The 20,960-nt window shown below is 48.9% G+C and overlaps 1 non-coding gene across 1 annotated transcript; it reads right to left on the bottom strand.

Moving 5' to 3' along the window:
• Nucleotides 1–16,908: 16,908 nt before the first annotated feature.
• On the bottom strand, nucleotides 16,909–16,982 carry trnat-agu (transfer RNA threonine (anticodon AGU)). Its single transcript has one exon. It is a non-coding gene; the product is annotated as a tRNA-Thr (tRNA).
• Between the last annotated feature and the right edge of the window lie 3,978 nt (nucleotides 16,983–20,960).

Below are 20,960 nucleotides of genomic sequence, written 5' to 3'. Positions count from 1 at the left end.
AAGAAAGGACACTACGTCAGCGCCTGCAAAGGTAAAACCGCTAACGCCAGCAGCGCCACGTGTGAACCGTGGGGGCAGCCATCTTGTCCGCCATCTTGGGCACCTCCAGCCGCGTGGGGATCGGGATCATGGGCGCAGCCATTTTGTCCGCCATCTTGGACGCCTCCAACTCCAATCGCGGGTGACCCGGACTCAACCACCGACTCGTCTGATGACCACAGCGACTCGCTCGACCATACGCTGGCCTCTGTGATGCTGGACCAATCTCTCCCTCACCAACTGTCCAGGTCCATGATGGACATTACGGTAAACGGCCGCGCGACTACCTGCCTTTTCGATAGCGGGAGCACGGAGAGCTTTATCCACCCTGACACGGTGAGCAGTTACTCTCTCCCGGTCCTGCCAATGCGCCATCGGATCTCTATGGCTTCCAAATCCCATTCAGCAGACGTCGCCGGCTACTGTGCAATGACCCTTTCAGTAAGGGGCACAGAATACAAACATTTTAAACTTCTTGTCCTGCCCCATCTCTGCGCTGCCGTTCTACTGGGGTTGGATTTTCAGTGCCACCTTAAAAGTGTCGCATTAGCGTACGGCGGACCCCTCCCCCCACTCACAGTCTGCAGCCAGCAGCTTTTAAATCGCCCACCGCGCACCATTTGCATCCTCTCCATGCATAAAGTCTCCCCCCCCCTTGTTCGCTAACCTCACCCGCAACTGTAAGCCCATCGCTACCAAAAGCAGGCGGTACAGTGCCGGGGATAGGAGCTTCATTAAATCCGAAGTAGCAAGACTCCTGAAGGAAGGGATTATTGAGGGTAGCACTAGCCCATGGCGAGCACAAGTGGTGGTAGTGAAGGCTGGCGAAAAACAGCGCCTAGTTATTGACTACAGCCAGGCGATCAATCGCTACACCCAGTTAGATGCATACCCACTCCCCCGCATATCTGACATGGTCAATCAGATAGCACAATACCGGGTGTTCTCGACGATTGATCTGAAGTCGGCATACCACCAGCTCCCCATCAGGGCTGAGGACCACCAGTACACAGCTTTTGAAGCTGACGGTCGTCTCTACCACTTCCTCCGAGTCCCCTTCAGTGTCACCAACGGGGTTTCGGTCTTCCAAAGGGAGATGGACCGAATGGTTGACCAGAACGCGCTGCAGGCCACCTTCCCCTAACTAAACAACGTCACCATCTGCGGCCATGACCAGCAGGACCATGACATTAACCTAGAGAAATTCCTCCGTACGGCCCAGCGGCTGAATCTAACATACAACAAGGACAAATGTATGTTTCGCTCCACACGCCTCACCATTCTTGGCTGCGTAGTGGAGAACGGAGTCATCAGCCCTGACCCCGACAGAATGCGCCCCCTTATGGAGCTCCCCCTCTCCCACTGCCAAAAAACACTGAAGAGATGCCTAGGGTTTTTCTCTTACTATGCTCAGTGGGTGCCCAACTATGCGGACAAAGCCAGACCCCTCATCAAGTCCACCTCCTTCCCCCTGACAGCAGAGGCATGTGCAGCCTTCACTCTCATAAAAAGAGATATTGCGAAGGCCACAATGCATGCAGTGGATGAGTCCATCCCTTTCCAAGTGGAGAGTGACGCATCCGACTTCACCCTAGCTGCAACCCTTAACCAGGCGGGGAGACCCGTGGCCTTTTTCTCAAGGACCCCCCAGGGCCCTGAGATTCGACACTCCTCTGTCGAAAAGGAGGCCCAGGCTATTGTGGAAGCGGTGCGACATTGGAGGCATTACCTGGCCGGAAAACGATTTACCCTGCTCACTGACCAGCGTTCAGCAGCTTTTATGTTTAACAATAAGCAGAGGGGCAAAATCAAGCGCGACAAGATCTTGAGGTGGAGAATTGAACTCTCCACCTACAATTACGATATCTTGTACCGGCCCGGGAAACTCAATGAGCCGCCAGATGCCCTATCACGTGGTACATGCGCCAACGCGCAGGTTGATAGACTGCAGACCCTCCACAATGACCTCTGCCACCCGGGGGTCACCAGGTTCTTCCATTTCATCAAATCCCGTAACCTGCCCTACTCCATCGAGGAGGTCAGGACCATGACCAGGAACTGCCAAATCTGTGCCGAGTGCAAACCACATTTTTATAGGCAAGACAGAGCAAGCCTGATCAAGGCCACTTGCCCCTTTGAGCGCCTGAGCGTCGATTTTAAAGGGCCCCTCCCCTCCTCTGGCCGCAACGTGTACTTCCTCAACATAATTGATGAGTACTCCCGTTTCCCGTTTGCCATCCCTTGCCCAGGCATGACCAGTACCACGGTCATTAAAGGCCTGAATGACCTTTTTGCCTTGTTCGGCTTCCCTAGCTATATCCATAGCGACCGGGACTCATCCTTTATGAGCGACGAAATCCGTCAGTACCTGCTCACGAGAGGTATTGCTACAAGCAGAACCACCGGCTACAACCCCCGGGGGAACGGCCAGGTGGAAAGAGAGAACGTGACGGTTTGGAAGGCCGTCCTCTTAAACTTAAAATCTAAGGGCCTTCCGACCTCTCGCTGGCAGGAGGTCCTCCCTGCGGCGCTCCACTCCATTCGGTCACTGCTTTGTATGGCCACCAATGCCACCCCCCATGAAAAAATGTTCACTTTCCCCAGGAAGTCCACATCGGGGACCTCGCTACCAACATGGCTGACGTCTCCAGGACCCGTCCTACTGTGGAAGCACGTGAGGTCCCATAAAACGGACCCCCTGGTCGAGAGGGTGAGCCTCCTCCACGCTAACCCCCAGTATGCTTACGTGGCATACCCGGACGGGCGGGAGGACACAGTCTCCATACGAGACCCCGCACCTTCGTGTGCCCCTGAAACACTACCATTGACATCCACGACTACCCACAAACCAACCCCTGTAGACGGCATGCCGCAGCCCCAGGGCCCGTCATTGACCACCCAACCACTCAATGAGATGCCAGATTCAACGTTGGATGCTGCATCATTACCGCCGCCACCACGACGATCAGGATGGCATAAAAGGCCACCTGATAGACTTACTTACACGAACATTCAGTACACTTCACCCCGCCGGACTCAATTTTAAACAAGGGGTGAATGTGGTAAACTACTGTTATTGTTGTTCACCGTTGTTGTTGTTGTTGTACACTGTTGCATCCATGCATGCCTCAGCTGGCTCCGCCTCTGGCTCCACCCACATGCCCAGGTATAAAGGTGACTGCTCTGCAGCCCCCTGCCTTCTTGGAAACCAGTCAACCACGAGAGGCATGCACTGTTCTTTGTTAATAAAAGCCTTTTAGTTACTCTCCTAACTCTCCGTCTTTTATGAGTAATTAATAGCGCATCACTGTCTATTTCTGTTTTAAATTTATGTAATGATGTAGCTTCTCCAGCTTTTTGGGGCAGCATATTCCATGGACCTACCACTCTCTAAGTGAAATAGTTCCTCCTCATCTAAGTTTTGAAAGAGCAGCCCCTTATTCTAAGACTATGCCCACTAGTTCTAGTTTCACCCATCATCGGGAACATCCTCCCCGCATCCACCCGATCCAACCCCTTCACAATCTTATATGTTTCAATAAGATCGCCTCTCATTCTTCTGAACTCCAATGAGTAGAGTCACAATCTACTCAACCTCTCCTCATATGTCCATCTCCTCATCCCCGGGATTAACCGAGTGAACCTTCTTTGTACTGACTCGAGAGCAAGTATGTCCTTTCTTAAGTATGGACACTAAAACTGTACGCAATATTCCAGGTGCGGCCTCACCAATACCTTGTACAACTGAAGCAATACCTCCCTATTTTTATATTCTATCCCCCTAGCAATGAAAGCCAACATTCCATTGGCCTTCTTAATCACTTGCTGCACCTGCATACTAACCTTTAGAGTTTCGTGCAACAGGACCCCCAGATCCCTTTGTACTTCAGTACTTTCCAGTTTCTTGCCATTAAGATAATAACTTGCTCTACGATTTTTCCTGCCAAAGTGCATAACCTCACACTTTCCAGTATTGTATTACATCTGCCAAATCTCTGCCCACTTACTTAGCCTGTCTATGTCCCCTTGCAGGTTTTTTATGTCCCCCTCACTCATTACTTTCCCTCCCATCTTAGTATCATCTGCAAACTTTGATATTTTACACACGGTCCCCTCCTCCATATCGTTAATATAGATTGTAAAGAGTTGGGGACCCAGCACTGAACCTTGCGGAACACCACTTGTTACTGATTGCCAGTCTGAGAATGAACAATTTATCCCAACTCTCTGCCTTCTGTTAGATAGCCAATCCTCTATCCATGCCAGAATATTACCCCCAATCCCGTGATTTTTTATCTTAAGCAATAATCTTTGGTGTGGCACCTTGTCAAATGCCTTTTGGAAGTCTAAATACACTACGTCCACTGGTTCCCCTTTATCCACCCTATATGTTACTTCCTCAAAGCAAATTTGTCAAATATGACTTCCCCTTCATAAAACCATGCTGACTTTGTCCTATTAAATTATGATTATCCAAATGGCCTGTTACTGTCTCCTTAATAATGGACTCCAAAATTTTACCTACCACAGATGTTAGGCTAACCGGTCTATAGTTTCCAGCCTTCTGTCTACTGCCCTTTTTAAATAACGGTGTTACATTAGCAGTTTTCCAGTGTGCCGGGACCTTTGCTGAGTCCAGGGAGTTTTGGAAAAATATTACCAATGCATCCACAATCCATACCGCCACTTACCTCAAGACCCTTGGATGTAAGCCATCAGGACCAGGTGATTTATTCGCCTTGAGACTCAATATTTTACCGAGTATCACTTCCTTAGTGATTTTGATCGTGTTTAGCTCATCCCCCGCTTTAGCCCCCTGTTTTTCCAGTGTTGGGATATTCTTAGTGTCTTCTACTGTAAAGACTGATATAAAATATTCATTTAGTGTTTTTGCCATCTCCATATTTCCCACCATTAATTTCCCGGTCTCATCCTCTAAGGGACCAACATTTACTTTAGCCACCCTTTTTATTTTTATACAACTATAAAAACTCTTACTATCTGTTTTTATATTTTATAAGCTCCTGCCCGCCTGCTCCAACCATGCTGTCACCCCCGACCTGGCCTCCGCAGCATTGGTGCATGCTCCACCCTCTATCGCACGGCCATGAGGCCCCCCAGGCCCCCACGTCCCCCAAGCCCTCCGACCCAGGGCTACTGCTACTTCCATAGCCTGTTCGGCGCACGGGCACGCCGCTGCAGCCATCCCTGCACGTTTCCAACCGCCCCCACACTGGCCTACATGATGGCCATAGGGCAAGCAGGCGCGCTGCTGTACGTTACGGACAGCGCCTCCAGACGTCGTATCCTATGCAACATGGGCGCGCAGCGCAGCATCATCCCGGCATCCACCCTCGAGATCGAGCGAGGCGGCTGCGGCCCTGCGCTGGCTGCTGCCAATGGCACCGACATCCGGACGTACGGCACCCACACCATCACCATCGACCTCGCAGGCCTCCGCTACCACTGGGAGTTTATCACCGCCAAGGTGCTCTCCCTGCACCTCGGTGTGGATTTCCTGTATGCCCACGGCCTGTTGGTCGACATGCCTCGGCGCCACCTCGTGGACATGACCACTGTGTCACCTATCCCGGGCACCATGGCCGCCCCCCCAACCCGCCGAAATGGTGTGGCAGTGCCGCGCCCGCTCAACAGACGACTACTCAGCACTCCTGGCTAAGTGCCCAGCCCTCACCAACCCGACCTTCTCCGCGAAGGTTGCTAAGCACGGGGTAGAACACTTCATCCCCAGCACAGGCGCACCAGTGTATGCCCACGCCCACAGGCTGGACCCGGCCAAGCTGGAAATCGCACGGGCCGAGTTCACCACAATGGAACAGCTCGGCATCATCCGCCGCTCCAACAGCCCCTGGGCCTCCCCACTCCACATGGTCACCAAACCCGACGGGGGATGGCGCCACTGCGGGGAATACCGGCGCCTGAACGATGCCACCACACCAGATCAGTACCACATACCGCACATTCAAGACTTCTCGGCTAGACTGGCCGGCCACTCAGTCTTCTCCAAAGTCGACCTGGTGCGCAGTTATCATCAGGTGCCAGTCCACCCCACGGACGTTCCCAAGACGGCCATAATCACCCCTTTTGGGCTATTCGAGTTCCTCCGAATGCCCTTCGGCCTCAAAAACGTGGCCCAGGCCTTCCAGCGGCTCATGGACTCGGTCCTCCGGGACCTGAAGTTCCTCTTTGTCTACCTGGATGACGTCCTGGTAGCTAATTCCTCCAAGCAGGAACACATCGAGCACCTCCGCACCCTGTTCCAGCAGCTCAGTGAGCATGGGCTCATCATCAGCCCAGCCAAGTGTCAATTCGACCTCAGTAGGATCGAATTCCTCGGCCACCACAAAGGCCTCCAGGAGTTCTTGGGGATGATCAACTTTTCCAACCGCTTCATTCCCAGAGCGGCCTCCCTCATGTGGCCCCTATATGAAGCCCTCCGGTGTAAGAAAGACAGAATGGCGATCGAGTGGTCGGCGGACATGTTGACCGCTTTCGACTCGACCAAAAAGGTGCTCGCCGACGCCACCATGCTCGCTCACCCACAGCCCAACGCCAGGGTGGCCCTCACCACGAACGCTGCCGACCACATGGTCGGCGCCATGTACGAACAGTGGGTCGACGGGGCCTGGCAACCGCTGGCCTTTTTCAGCCGCCAACTGCGCCCCCCAGAGGCAAAATACAGCACCTTTGACCGCGAGCACCTCGCACTGTACCTGGCAGTCCACCATTTTAGATTTCTTCTGGAAGGCCGCCCCTTCACCACGTTTGTCGACCACAAACCACTGACATTCGCGATGGCGAAATCTGCGGACCTGTGGTCAGCCAGGTAACAGCGCCAGCTCGCCGCAGTGTCCGAGTTCACCACGGACATCCGGCACATCTCTGGTCGAGACAACGTGGTGGCCGACTGCCTATCCTGCCCCACCATCCACGGCGCCCACCTGGCAGTGGACTATGCTCAACTGGCAGCGGAGCAACGCACCGACCCCGATCTGCTCTCCGCGCCCACAACCCTCCCAGGGCTGTGACTGACCGATGTTGCCTGCGGCCCATCCGCCATCACAGTCAAATGCGACACCTCCTTGGTGCAACCCCGCCCCATAGTCCCGGCATCCTGGCGACAACGGGTGTTTGACATCATCCACGGCCTTTCACACCCCAGCACCCGCGCGTCCATTAGACTGGTGGCCAACCAATTTGTCTGGCGCGGCCTGCGCAAAGATGTGCGCGTCTGGTCCAGATCCTGCATAGCTTGCCAGCATGCCAATATCCACCAGCACGTCAAAGCCCCACTCGAGGAGTTCACCGTGCCAGAAAGAAGGTTTGACCACGTCCACATCGACCTCGTCAGCCCCCTGCCACCATCACAAGGTCACACGCACCTGCTGACAATCGTGGACCGCACCACCCGCTGGCCCAATGCCATTCCACTGAGGTCCACCACCACCGCCGACATCGCGAGGGCATTCATCGGTAACTGGGTCGCTCGGTTCAGCGTCCCCTCTGACATAACGTCGAATAGAGGCCCGCAGTTCACCTCTGATCTGTGGGCCGCCAGTGCCCGAAACGTCGAGGTGGCCATTCACCGCACCACGGCTTACCACCCCCAAGCCAATGGACTGTGCGAGCAATTCCACAGGTCCATGAAGGCATCCCTCCGTGCCAGCCTCAAGGACGAGGCTTGGATCGACCGCCTCCCGTGGGTGCTACTCGGCCTATGCTCCGCGGTCAAGGAAGACCTGCAGGCCTTGGCAGCGGAACTCATGTACGGCCAGCCTCTGTGCGTACCTGGAGAGTTCCTGCCCACCACCACGACCCCCTGGTCGGCTGACCAGCAACGCCGTGCTTTCGCCAACCGAGCACAAAAGTTCACTCTGGTACCCACCGGCTGGCATGGCGAACCAGCAACCCGCGTACCACCTAGCATGCACATGGCCAAATTTGTTTTCGTGCGCCATGACGCCCACTGAGGACCTCTACGGCCCCCATACAACGGACCCTACAAGGTACTCCAGATGGGGAACAAGTTCTTCCTCCTTGAAGTGGGCGGCAGAATTGACAAGGCGTCGGTCGACCGGCTCAAGCTGGCGCACCTAGAGCCCGATGAACCCGTTCAATTGGGCCAACCCCCACCGCGGGGCAGACCGCCTAAGAGCCCGACGCGTCTGACCACCCCGCTCCCGACACCAACCGCCAAGAGCCGTTCTGGCCATGCCATCAAGCCACCACGCTGATTCGTACACTCCCTACTAGCAGATTCTGGGGGGAGCTGTGTGGCATACCAATCACAGAAAGGACACAATCCGCTTTCCGGTCCGTAGACTATAAATCAGGGGTCATGCCTTTAAGAAGGATCACACCTTTAAGAAACTCGATCTGTAACATATTTAAGCCCAGAGCGGGGGAGGAGCAGTCAAAGCTGTGCACTGATGAAAGGCAGTCGTACTTTGTGTAGTCTCTGACTCCATTTTGTGTTCAGCATGCAGCCTCAACAAGTAAGCCTTTTCTGTTGAACCTCTCCGAGTTCAGTATGTTTTTGCTAGCAGTACATAGACTCCTACAATATCACTGAAGCAGTGGAGTGCAGAGATTTGCATCGGTAGCGTGTAGGTGAGGATGGTCGAGGTTGATATCATTCGTCTCATTGTTGTTGGAACCGCTGAAATTGAATATTTCTCCTGTAGCAGATGTTATAGGTTTACATATGAAAAATGCCCTCGAGGTGCAATCGAAAAATTTGGAGATGCGGTGTATTGGGACAAGTTAAAGGATCAGCACAGTTAATGCCAAGAAAAAAATTAAACAGTAGCTCAAGCTGATGAACCTCGAACTGGTGAAAATTCTGGATGGAGATTTAGAGGAAGCGACAGTGGGAAGGGCTGTACTGTGATTCTAACACTTCTCCAAGCATATTCCAGGCAAGTCATCAACCGTAAAAATAGGAATTGGAACAGGAATTGAACCGCGGGCACACGTGACAGAGCATTGTTATTGGGAATGTAAAACTGATGTCTGCAATACTCTGCTTACCTGAATCAGTCAAAATGCAATGGGCAATACATGACAAATCCATTTTATTTTATTTTTGATAACCAGTTGATTGGGCCTGCATTCTAGACAGAATGACTCTTACGTCTAGAGCTATGACTCTCGCCTTGGGGATTGCAGATTGAAATTTGCGAACGGTCCCACGTGAGCCCCTTTTTAACATCGACTTGTAATATAGGACTTGTGCTCAAAACTTGTGCCAATCGGCCTAACAAATAATCGACTGGGACCCAAATCATTCTCCAACAATCTCCACTGGCTTTGGGGGAAGGTCAATGCAAACTGCCATGTAAATATCATGGCTTTAAAGACAAAAAATTAAAGTATTTTTTTGGCAATCAATCACCTGTGAATATTGTAAGCATATTTGGGTCTGTCCATGTTGGAAAAAAATGTACTTGTGAGTTCCTATTTTGTTAGAAGTAAGTGCTTTTGCCACTCTGTTAGTTATAAATATAATTATAATTATTTGTATTGTTTATTAATGTATTGGGTGGGGGAATCTGTGACAGTTATAAATGTATTTCTGAGCGCTGCCAAATGTCCAGTCCGACCCCATTCTACCTTCTCATTTTCCCCACGTGGCATTTAGCATAACATCTGTTACATCCGGATACAACTTTTGCTTTTATTGATATTTAGCAGATGTGAGGTTTAGAAAGTAATAACTCTGCATCCATCAGCCTCTCTGATACATCCTCAGCACCCCTTACCCTGTCTGCTACATCCGGTGAATCACTTACCCTGCCTGGTATATCTGGAGCATCCCGTACCCTGTCTGCTAAATCCAGAGGGCCCATACGCTGTCTGGTGTATCTGAAGCGTCCCTTACCCTGTCTGGTATATTCGGAGCGTCCCTTACCCTATCTGGTAACTCCAGAGCTTCCCTTACCCTTCTGATGTATCCAAAGCATTCCTTACCATGTCTGGTACATCCAGAGTGTCCCTTACCCTGTATGATGCATCCGGAGCGTCGCCTATCCTGTCTGGTATACCCGGACCATCCATTACCCTGTCTGGTATATCCAGAAAGTCCCTTACCCTGTTTGTTAGTTCCTGAGCGCCCCTTATCCTGCCTGTTCCATCCCGAGCGTCCCTTACCTTGTCTGATACATGCAGAACGTCCCTTACCCTGACTAGTACATCCCTAGCGTCCCTTACCCTGTCTGGAACATCCGGATCGACCCTTACCCTATCTTGTACTTCCGGAGCGTCCCTTTCCCTGTCTGGAACACCCGGAGTGTCCCTTACCATGTCTGCTAGATCCGGAGTGTCGGTTACCCTGTCTGCTACATCCGGAGCGTCCCTTACCCTGTCTCATCCATCCGGAGCGTCCCTTACCCTGTCTGCTACATCCGGAGCGTCCCTTACCCTGTCTGCTACCACCGGATCGTCCCTTACCCTGTCTGCTATATCCGGAGCGTCCCTTACCCTGTCTGATCCACCCAGAACGTCCCTTACCCTGTCTGATCCTCCCAGAACGTCCCTTACCCTGTCTGATCCATCCAGAGTATCCCTTACCCTGTCTGATCCATCCAGAGCGTCCCTTCCCCTGTCTGCCAGATCCGGAGCGTCCCTTAAACTGTCAGATCCATCCGGAGCGTCCCTTACTCTGTCTGCTTCATCCGGAGCGTCCCTTACCCTGTCAGATCCATGCGGAGGGTCACTTACTCTCTTTGTTCTCTCCTGAGAGTCCATTATCCTGTTTGACGTCCAGTTTGCCAAAATTCCATATTTCTCCCCTCATTTGCAGCTATGAACCGCTTCCTGTCATTCACACCCACCAACTGCTTAGGGAAAAGCGCCAACTACCAGGTAAACAAAACTCAGTTCTTCAGTTAGCCTCCCCAGTTCGCTTGATTTCCCAAGGAAATTTCGTGTAAAGTCGAGCTGCTTTGGTTCCAAACGTCGGCCCTACTTTCGCAGCGCTTGTCTGTCGAGCGCTCTCGCAGGTCTCAATGTATCGACTAGTTTCAAAGCACCAATTCAATTTGGTGCGAATGGGACATGTAACAGGTTTTTGGCTCCAACATCCCTTTTGTCTCTTAATCCCTCCTGCCTTCAATCCTATCACAGACCTTCCCTTATGTTCTTTCCTCTCCTCCCACCTTTCCCTGCCCCTACACTTGCTTAATAACCTGTTACATCTCCAGTTTTTTCCAGTTCTGACGAAGGGTAATCGACCTGAAACATTAACTCTGTTTCTCTCTCCACAGCTGCTCCCTGAACTGCAAAGTATATCGCGTTGCACTTCTAGTTATGGGTTGAAAACGTCATTCAAAGTTTTTGGGTTCCATTCCCACCAGAGTCGCTGTTCAGTCCGATTTCGGTGATGAACATTTGCAGCAAAACCACAACTCGTTCATTTACGTCCTTCAAGGAATGGGGAATCGCCAGCGAGTTTGCTTGAATTGTGAATAATTAAAACGTCAGTTTCAATCTGCTCACCTCCTTGAAATATGTGCTTTATTCCACGTGTGTTGTGTCGAAAACGCTGTGCATTATGTCCTCTGGCGCTCAAATATTCTCTGGAGAAAAGCCAAACGTGCCTTTTGTAAATAAATCATTTGAACCGGGGAACCTCTTCCATATCAATCAATGAAATCCTCTAACTGCAGAGCCTGTGTCCAGGAGAACAAGGGGTTGACCATTTAGGACTGAGATGAGGAGAAATGTCTTCACTCAGAGGGTGGTGAATCTTTGGAATTCTCTGCCCCAGAGGGCTGTGGAGGCTCAGTCTTTGAGTCTGTTCAAGACAGAGATCAATTGATCTTGGGATTGTGCAGGAAAGTGGAGATGAGGTAGAAGATCAGCCATGATCTTATTGAATTACGGAGCAGGCTCACGGGGCCAAATGGCCTACTCCTGCTCCTATTTCTGATCTTCTTATGTACTTAAGTGAGAATCAAAATCCCAAGACCAACGAGCCGCTGGAAACGAAGCCATAAGATTTTGCCACCACTCACAGCCGATCAGTCATCCTATCAGACCGCTTCTGTCCATCCAATCCCGCTTTCTAATACAATGTTCAACAATATCAAGAGATACACGAAATATTTCAAGTCAATAATATTAGCCTCACTTCACCAGGGTCATCTTGAAAGTCCATATTTTACTGTACTGAATTACTTTCCCTGCCGTCTCAGTCATTATTTCTTTCTTTACCCTTTTCTGCTGGTGTTGCAGGTTAGATCAGCCTCGGCCGTTCAAGGAAGCCTGAGAAATCCATCAGGGTGAAACACAGAGCGTCTAAGAGACCGAGATAGGGAGAGAGATGGTATCTACGGGTACGATTCTCGTGCAAAAATTTCGCTGCTTTAAATGCGATGGGCGAAGTTTCAAATCCCGAATGAGCTCCTCGCTTTTAATTAAAAATCAACAATTCCCTCGGCTTGGTGATATTGCAGAAAACTTAAAATACAAACGGCCACAAATACTGTGCAGAGCCTGTGTCCAGTGTATATCAAGAAACCTGCGATTTTATTATTAAAAGCGGGAATTCAGTCCCAAATGTGCCGAAACTATGAGGTAAATATATAAAACCATTTATTTCCAGAAGCCTGCTCCACATTGTCAATCTGGGAGTGCGGGCAGGATTTCTCTTCAAGCCTGCCGCTCACCCACAAAGCAGCACAAACTCACGGATTCAGAAATCACCTTATTTTAGTCTCTTTACCAAAAATCCACCGTTTCTAAGCAGTGCCGTGTGTGACTTTACTGTGGTCAAGTCAGTATTGCAGCAGCTAATATGTGTCGCCGTGATCGTATAGTGGTTAGTACTCTCCGTTGTGGCCGCAGCAACCTCGGCTCTGAATTCAAATCATAGCACAGCTTGATTTATATCTCTTGTTCTCTGTGGCACCTGCTGATGGAACACTATCCCTTAATCAGAACGTTAACTTATACTAAATGGAGAAAATATTTACTGATAGGGTTACGCACAACACGTGGGATGTGGGACAGAATAAACAGCACAAGCACGGCCGACCAAATGGTTTCGTTATGTACTGTAAGTTTCTACGTAGTTTTTGATGAGGTAACAGAGAAGGTTGATGAGGGCAATGAGGTTAACGTGTGTACATGGACTTCCAAAAGGCGTTTGACAAAGTGCCACATAATAGGCTTGCCAGCAAAGTTAAAGACAATGGAATAAAAGGGTCAGTGGCTGCATGGATACGGAATTGGCTAAGTGACAGTGAAACAGGGAGTAATGGTGAATGGCTGTTTTGCAGACTGGAGGAAGGTATAGAGTTGTGTTCGCCAGTGGTCGGGACTAGGACCACTGATTTTCTTGATATATAGTAGTGACTTGGACTTGGGTGTACAGGGCACAATTTCAAAATTTGCAAATTACCTTCCCTTAGGGAATTCGACTGACTGAAATGCGAGAGATCCCGGACGAGCTTCTTGCTTTTTGGTCAAACATCACCAATTCCTTCAGCTTGGTGACATTGGAGGAGACTTGAAATAATAACTGCCCCAAAATACTGTGCAGAGCCTGTGTCTAGACTATAGCAAGAAACCCGCGATTTTATTATTAAAAGCGGGAATTCAGTCCCGGATGTGCCAAAACTGTGAGGTAAATATGTAAATCCGATTGTTTCCAGAAACCTGCTCCAAATTTTCCACATTGTCAATCTGGGAGAGCGAGCAGGACATCTCTTCAAGTCTGCCGCTCACCCACAAAGCAGAACAACCTCATGGATTCAGAAACAATGCATAGATAGAGAATCAAAGATAAGTGAGACCAGAGGGACTGGCAATTCCTGTAATCCTGGGGAAATGCTTTCGCTCCGTGGGTTAGTTGGTTAAAGTGCCTGTTTAGTAATCAGACGTTTCTGGCGTGGACTCCCAGCTTTGTTGTATAATTTGTGATATTAAGCAACAAAATAATACTGTTTCTGGAAACCACACGCACCAGAGCATGGACATATCAATTTTAATAAAATTACCATCATTTTATTGAAATGATTGGTGTAAATCTTCGAACTGAGGAGAGCTCATCGACCTGAAACGTTAACCCAGTGTTTCCCTCTCCAATGATGATCCCGGACCTGCGGAGTGTTTGCAGCATTTTCTGAATAATTTCATTTCCAGACACTGTAGTATTTTGCATTGTCTTTTATCCTTTCATTAACAGAAACAAGAATGTGACTGGACAATTGAAGCTTCACATCTGGTAAGAGTTGGTGGTTCAGGGGCAAATTTCGCGCCTATATCGCAGGAAGCATGGGTTCGATACCCGGCTAATGCAAGGGTGAGCGTCTTGCTGAAATACAAAAGCAAAATACTGCGGATGCAAGAATTCATAATAAAGTTTTTAAGTTAAAGAAGTTTCATGAAACGCAGCATAAAAAAGACATTTAATCAAACTTTCCATCATTCTGCTTTCAAGGAATTAAGCAATAATTTGAGTTAAGGAAGGTAATTCCATTCCATCACATCTGTGGGACAAATGTCAGGAAACAGCCCAGAGCTTCCACAAGGAGGGAGGCGCTGAGACCCGAGCGAGAAAGGAGAAGGATTGGGAGGAAGGATTTGGTTAAAGGCGGTTAGAGCCATAAGCTGCAGTAATATTTTGAGATTTGAGGTCGGTTTGCATGGTTATTTGAATTCGGCACCCGTGGGACCATTTCAAAAGCCAGCTTCTCACATCCATTCAGCGCTAGCCAAAGCAGCACTGTCTAATATAGAGGGCAGAGGGTGTTTCAAGAAGATTGACGCTGAATGTAAGTGTATCCCAATTCAGGCAAGCTCATGGGTGCAGCAAGCAAAATGTAATGGTCCTGCATTGGCCAGAATTGAGCACGGGTGTAAGACATCCAGTGAAACACAGAGCCGGACCCTTTAACTTTACTCAGTTGGTTGGTTTTCAGTTGCTCCTGTGAAGCTCTGGGATTTAGAAAGATAGGGTAAAAACGACGCGAAATCACATGTTTTTAATGGAAAATATTTATGTTTTCTACAATGTCGATTGGCTGTAAGAAGCTGAGCTTTGGCTAAAATCTAGTGGGGTTCGAACAGAATTAGAAGCTAGGATCTATCGCAATTCAGCTGTGAAATACCTAGAGTGATAATTATATCCTTAGACCAACGAGCCGCCAACATATAAGGGCGAAACTCATTAAGTATTGGAATCTCAGATTATGACAGTACTGAAGTAAGCTGTCTCTGAGAGTGCTATCTAATTAGTCCCACTCTCCATAGACCTACAAGTGTTTTCCCTTTAAAGTATATATTGGTAACTTGAGATATGACATAAGCTAAATTAAGCAGGATTGGGAGCAAAAGGTGAATTTGGAGATGACGTTACAGGCGAATGTCAAAAGAACCGAAGGTGTTAAACATTTAAGACAAACGACAAAGATGGGATTCGAATGGGATGCGTGCAGAGACACAATAGATTAGCAGGCCATCGCCTTAACCGTTCGACCACCTCATCTCCCGTCAACTCTTCCGTTTACTGTTTTTTGTATCCAATCTGAACTACTCTGCAAGAAAGTCATCTTCACCATTTGTCCTGCCCGTGCACCCAGATTGACAATGTTGAAAATGTACAATCAGCACTGTAAGCAAAAGTCCTTCCGTTATTTCAGGTGAGGGCCTGTCAAAAATGGTCGATTTGATGTCAAATTCAGAACAGAAAAGAAAAAGTTTGCCGTCGTCAAGAAGTTGTTGGGAGGATTGTGAGCAAATCCAGCGCAACACCACATATAAAGGAGTGGATTTAGGAAAAGTTAGATATATTTCGAATTAAGCGAGCTGGGTTCGCAGCTGCGCAGGGAAACCCGATGAAACTTCGAACACAACACCTTAACAACTCGGTCATTGCAGCTGAAATTGCATTCATTTAAAAAAGACTAACACACAGAATGATCCGGGACTGTGAGCTCACCCATTTTAAATAGGCACAGAATGATCCGTGATTGACGACAATCCCGATTACGATTAGCAGTGACGTCAGACGCTTTGTCCATTAGGCCAAGGAAATTCCGTGAGCAATCCGGCTATTTTGCTTCTGAAAGCCGGCCCTGCTTTAGCAATGCTTGTCTGTTGAGCGGTCCCGCAGGTCTGAATGTATTGACTGGTTTCAAAGCACCAATTGAGATTGATGCGATTGGGACACGTTCCCCCAGGAACAACGATGGTTGCAGAGCAAACTTAAGTTTGATAATGTTAAGCAGTTGAAAGTGAATGTTAGATTAAGGTAATACCTCAGGAAAGTGGTAAAGAAATGGAAGGAGGAAAGAAAAGGAGGGCTATTGCTTGTGGACAGAAGAAAAAGCTGGGAGAAGAGGTGGTTTGAAATATCGAGCATCAAGCTCAGGCATGTGCGAGCTCGGGTTTTTGAAGGAGTAAATAGGTTTTCACCGCCAACAAATAATATTTGCTTCATGTGGTCATGATTAATTTCTTGTTGTGTTCTATCAGCAGGTGCCACAGAGAACAAAATATATAAAGCGAGTTATACCCTGACTGGGATTCCAACCGAGATTACTGCAGGCACAACGCAGAGTACTGACCACTATCCGATCATGGTGCCACACACTAGCTGCTGTTCTTCTCCTCTGTCTACAGCAAAGTAACGCACAGCACCGCTTACAAAAGATGGATTTTTGGAGAAGGCCAAAATTAGCACCGCCAGAAATCATGACAGCGGTGGAAATCGACCCATGTCCCACAGCGACTGGAGCCTTAATCCAGAATGGGAACTAATGCAGCCGCAGTCACATTTAAGAGGATTGTAGTCCTTTCACACGAGAAGAAACTCACCCCTGGAGAGTCATAAAGTAGAAAAAAAAACCCCGCTGGGAGTCGAACCCAGGATCTCCTGTTTACTAGACAGGCGCTTTGACCAGTTAAGCCACGGAGCCAAATTAAGCCTCCGCTGCTCGCTTCTACTCACTGATATCTATCAGCTACCGGTCACTGACTGCTGGAGTCTGAGACCGTTTTGTATTTATCCCTCTCTCTTGTCCACCTTGTGTCCCGATGCTGTCTGTATCTCTCACTGCGTTTATGTCAATGTCAATCTGTGAGTTGATTCTTAATGAATACCTGTGTTTGCGTCTTACATTAAATAAATGAGGGGTTCAGACAATTCTTCCTCTGACACTGGGCAACTAATGAGCTAACATTCATAATAAAATATTGTATATTGTGATGCAGCAAATACAATATTCCATCTTGAATGATTTAGGTTCAATTCTGTGCAAAAATAAACTTTGACCCCAACATGTTTCCAATGGGCCGCCTTTTAATTTGACGTCACAAAAGCCACCATTGCGCCTCAAGGTGATTCATAACTAATAAACAGAGAAGTCAAGCAGTGAAAGGGTATTTGTAGAAAGGGTTGTGAGACTGTGGAATGCACTGGCCCAGAGCAGCAGATTTAAAACAATGTATAAAAACCTGCAGCTTATGGGAGGAAGGCGAGAGAGGCAAGAGAACCACAGGTCACGTTGGAAGTCATTGGCCCCGAATCTGCATTAAATCCCCCCACTATAGTTAAACACATTTAATGTCATATTCATACATTGATGCCTTTGAGCAATATATAATTTGTAACGAGGTCGCTGGTCTAAAATAAATGCTTTATATATTTGGAGCCAGCCGCTGTATTTAGGCTCTACCCTGAATACTTATCTCCAAACTAGAATCTGCTTATAATCTAGAAACAAGGACTCAGCAGCCAGCGGGCAGGGAGCAGAGGTTGAGGCTGATCTTAGTCATGTGGGAGCAGAAAACAATATTCCTGCTGTTTATTTTCATTATCCTGCACAATATTCGATACTGTTCTCAACATCTTACACTCCTCTTAAATATTGGAGGGTTTTGTAATGTATGTACCTTTAAGGGAGAGAACTACTTTTTACAGCTCCTGTATGCTGTAGTACCGGCAGTGACCACACCTGTATATAAACCCTGAGTAGTGATCTGTACAGTTAGTTCTAGAGTAACCCTCATTCAGTAAACACCTGTTGATCGTTCCCTGCAGTGTTTTGTCTGATTATTGAAGGACACAACATTAAGATACACGGATCTAACATTGGCGACAACACAGGTTCGAACCTACATGCAACTCTGCATCACCTCCCAGGGATTCGCTCCTGGAGAACAGTGGAAGGAGGTCGAGTACAGAAGCACGGGCATCGACCACGGGCAACCACCCAATCATCCAGCAGAGATTTGAGCATCGCAGGAGAGGCTGTCGAGAGCCAGGCTTGGCTTTCCAGTCACGGTGGTCCAGCGAAATGGGCTGGCAACAGCTACTGCGCAGACACTTCCCGGACAGCGGCGGCTACAGCCGACCGAACGGCACAGAAAAAGGCCGAGCAGCGTTGACGGGGGAGAGAGATTGGGCAGAGCACTCAGGGCGCAGCCGGTGTTCAGGACCGAGCGGTGTCAACGGGGAGAGAGGTGAGAGAGAGCAGAGCGCAGCCGGTGTTCAAGGGCCGAGCAGTGTCAACGGGGGAGAGAGGTGCGCAGGAAAACACGAGGCGCTGCCATTGCCACGAGGACTGCAGAGAGCAGCATTGGCAGCAGTGCAGGAGCAGCGCACGAAACCCACAGGGCATCGCCATTTGCCACGAGGACCACCGAGAGCAGCGTTGGCAGCAGCGCGGGAGACGCCATTTTAAGTCGCAGCAGGGAAGAAAAAAAAGCGCGGGTGACGCCATTTTAAGCCGCAGCGGGGAAGAAAGGAAAGCGCGGGAGACGCCATTTTAAGCCAGTCTAACCAAACCCAAAAATGCCGAAGAGTGGCAGTATCACAGCGTTCGACAATGCAGTTGAAGATTGGACGACATATGTCGAACGCATAGAAGTGTACTGCAAGGTGAATGAAGTGCCAGATGACATGAAAGCGCTGGTATTGTTGAATTCAATGGGTGCAAAAACGTATGGCTTACTACGAAACCTAGTAACCCCAGAGAAGCCAGTGGAAAAGGATTTTGAAAACAGAGTGTCAATTCTACAGGACCACTTAAACCCACACCGCTGCTGATAGCAGAAAGATTTAAGTTTCACAAAAGTAACCAGCATAAAGATGAAAGTAATGCTGAGTATTTAACGGAGATGCGCAAGCTATTGAAACACTGCCAGTTTGGAATGGGACTAGCAGATACTTTAAGGGACAAGTTTGTGTGTGGGCTTCAAAGTGAAGGAACCCAGAAACGGCTTCGATCAGAAAAGGATCTTACGCTGGACAAGGCTTTCAGCATTGCAGTATCACATGAAGCAGCCGCACGGGGCGTTGCAGAGATACAATGGAGACCGCAAAAATATGGCGCAAATGAAATGTCACACGGAACAGTGAAGTGCTATCGCTGCGGCAGAACAACACACGACCAAAATGGTTGCTGGTTCATGGACAAATTGGTCAGACAATGTGGAAAAGTAGGACACATAGCAAGAGTCTGCAGGTCGGGAAAGAAAACCAGCAGCAAGAAATCTCCACAGGAGAAGTACAAGAAGGTACATAAGGTGACGGAGAGTAGTTCAGACGAACAGAAGAGTGATACAGTCTCCGGAAGCAAGGAGCTGGGTTGTCTGAAACTACATAATGTGATCAAAATGGAGGATCACCAAACTATCTGCGTCACGCTCAAGATAGCAGGAGTCCAAGTGAAAATGGAATTGGACACAGGACCAGCCCTAACAGTCATAAACCGAAGGGACTACAAGCGGCTATTCTCACATATACCCTTGAGAGGTACAAAGATTGTCTTGAAGACGTACACGGGGCAAATAGTCTACCCCAAAGGAAAAATAAGGGTGAACGTTATATATAACGGCAAGGAAACACCAAAAATGGACCTATATGTATTGCCAGATGGAGGACCACCACTACTAGGACGTGAATGGATCCGGAAGACACAGCTAGATTGGCATTCCATACAAGCACTGGCTGTAGATGACAAAACGGATGACGATGTCACACCTGGTGACTGTCAAAAATGCTAACTGATGCACAAGAAGTGTTCCAGCAGGGACTCGGAACACTAAAAGGCATAACAGCGATGATCAAAATAGAGGAAAATGCAAGCCCAAAGTTTGTTAATGCCAGACCGGTACCTTATGCGATCCGCCCAGCCGTCGAAGCAGAGCTGGAAGGTTTGGAACGTTCAGGAGTACTGTCCAAAGTGGACTGGAGCGAGTGGGCTACACTCATCGTTCCTGTAATGAAGAGGTCATTGAGTAATACGCCTGGGGAACCAAAGAAGGTTTGCATCTGTGGGGACTTTAAGGTGACAGTGAACCCAGTCCTTCACACTGTACAATATCTGCTTCCGTGGATTGAAGATATTTTCGCCTCGCTATCTGGAGGGAAACGCTTCACTAAAATTGATCTGGCCCAGGCATACCTGCAAATGGAGGTAGAAGAAGCCTCGAAACAATACCTCATGATCAACACTCATAAAAGTCTCTAGCAATACAACCGGCTGGTGTTCGGGGTAGCATTAGCTCCGGCTCTTTGGCAAAGGGCAATGGAACAAGTCCTGCAAGGGATTCCAGGGACCCAGTGTTATTTGGACGACATCATGGTCACGGGCGAAAATGATAGTGATCACCTCGCCAACCTGGAGCAGGTGCTCACTAGATTGAAGGAATATGAGCACCGAGCTAATCGCCACAAATGCGAGTTTTTCCAGAAGCAGATCTCGTATTGTGGCCACGTTATTGATAAAGAGGGGTTACATAAGTCCCCTGAAAAGATTGAGGCAGTTGTCAAGGCTCCAGCACCAGAAAATGTGTCACAACTGAGGTCGTTCCTCGGGCTGGTGAACTACTACCATAAGTTCTTGCCGAATTTGTCTACCGTACTACACCCACTGAACACCCTACTGCAA

This window comes from Somniosus microcephalus, unplaced genomic scaffold (genome assembly GCF_052327205.1).
Source record: "Somniosus microcephalus isolate GS21.2 unplaced genomic scaffold, FLI_Smic_1.0 unresolved_chr1, whole genome shotgun sequence".
Lineage (NCBI taxonomy): Eukaryota > Metazoa > Chordata > Chondrichthyes > Squaliformes > Somniosidae > Somniosus > Somniosus microcephalus.
This window is presented reverse-complemented; position numbering and strand designations above follow the sequence as displayed.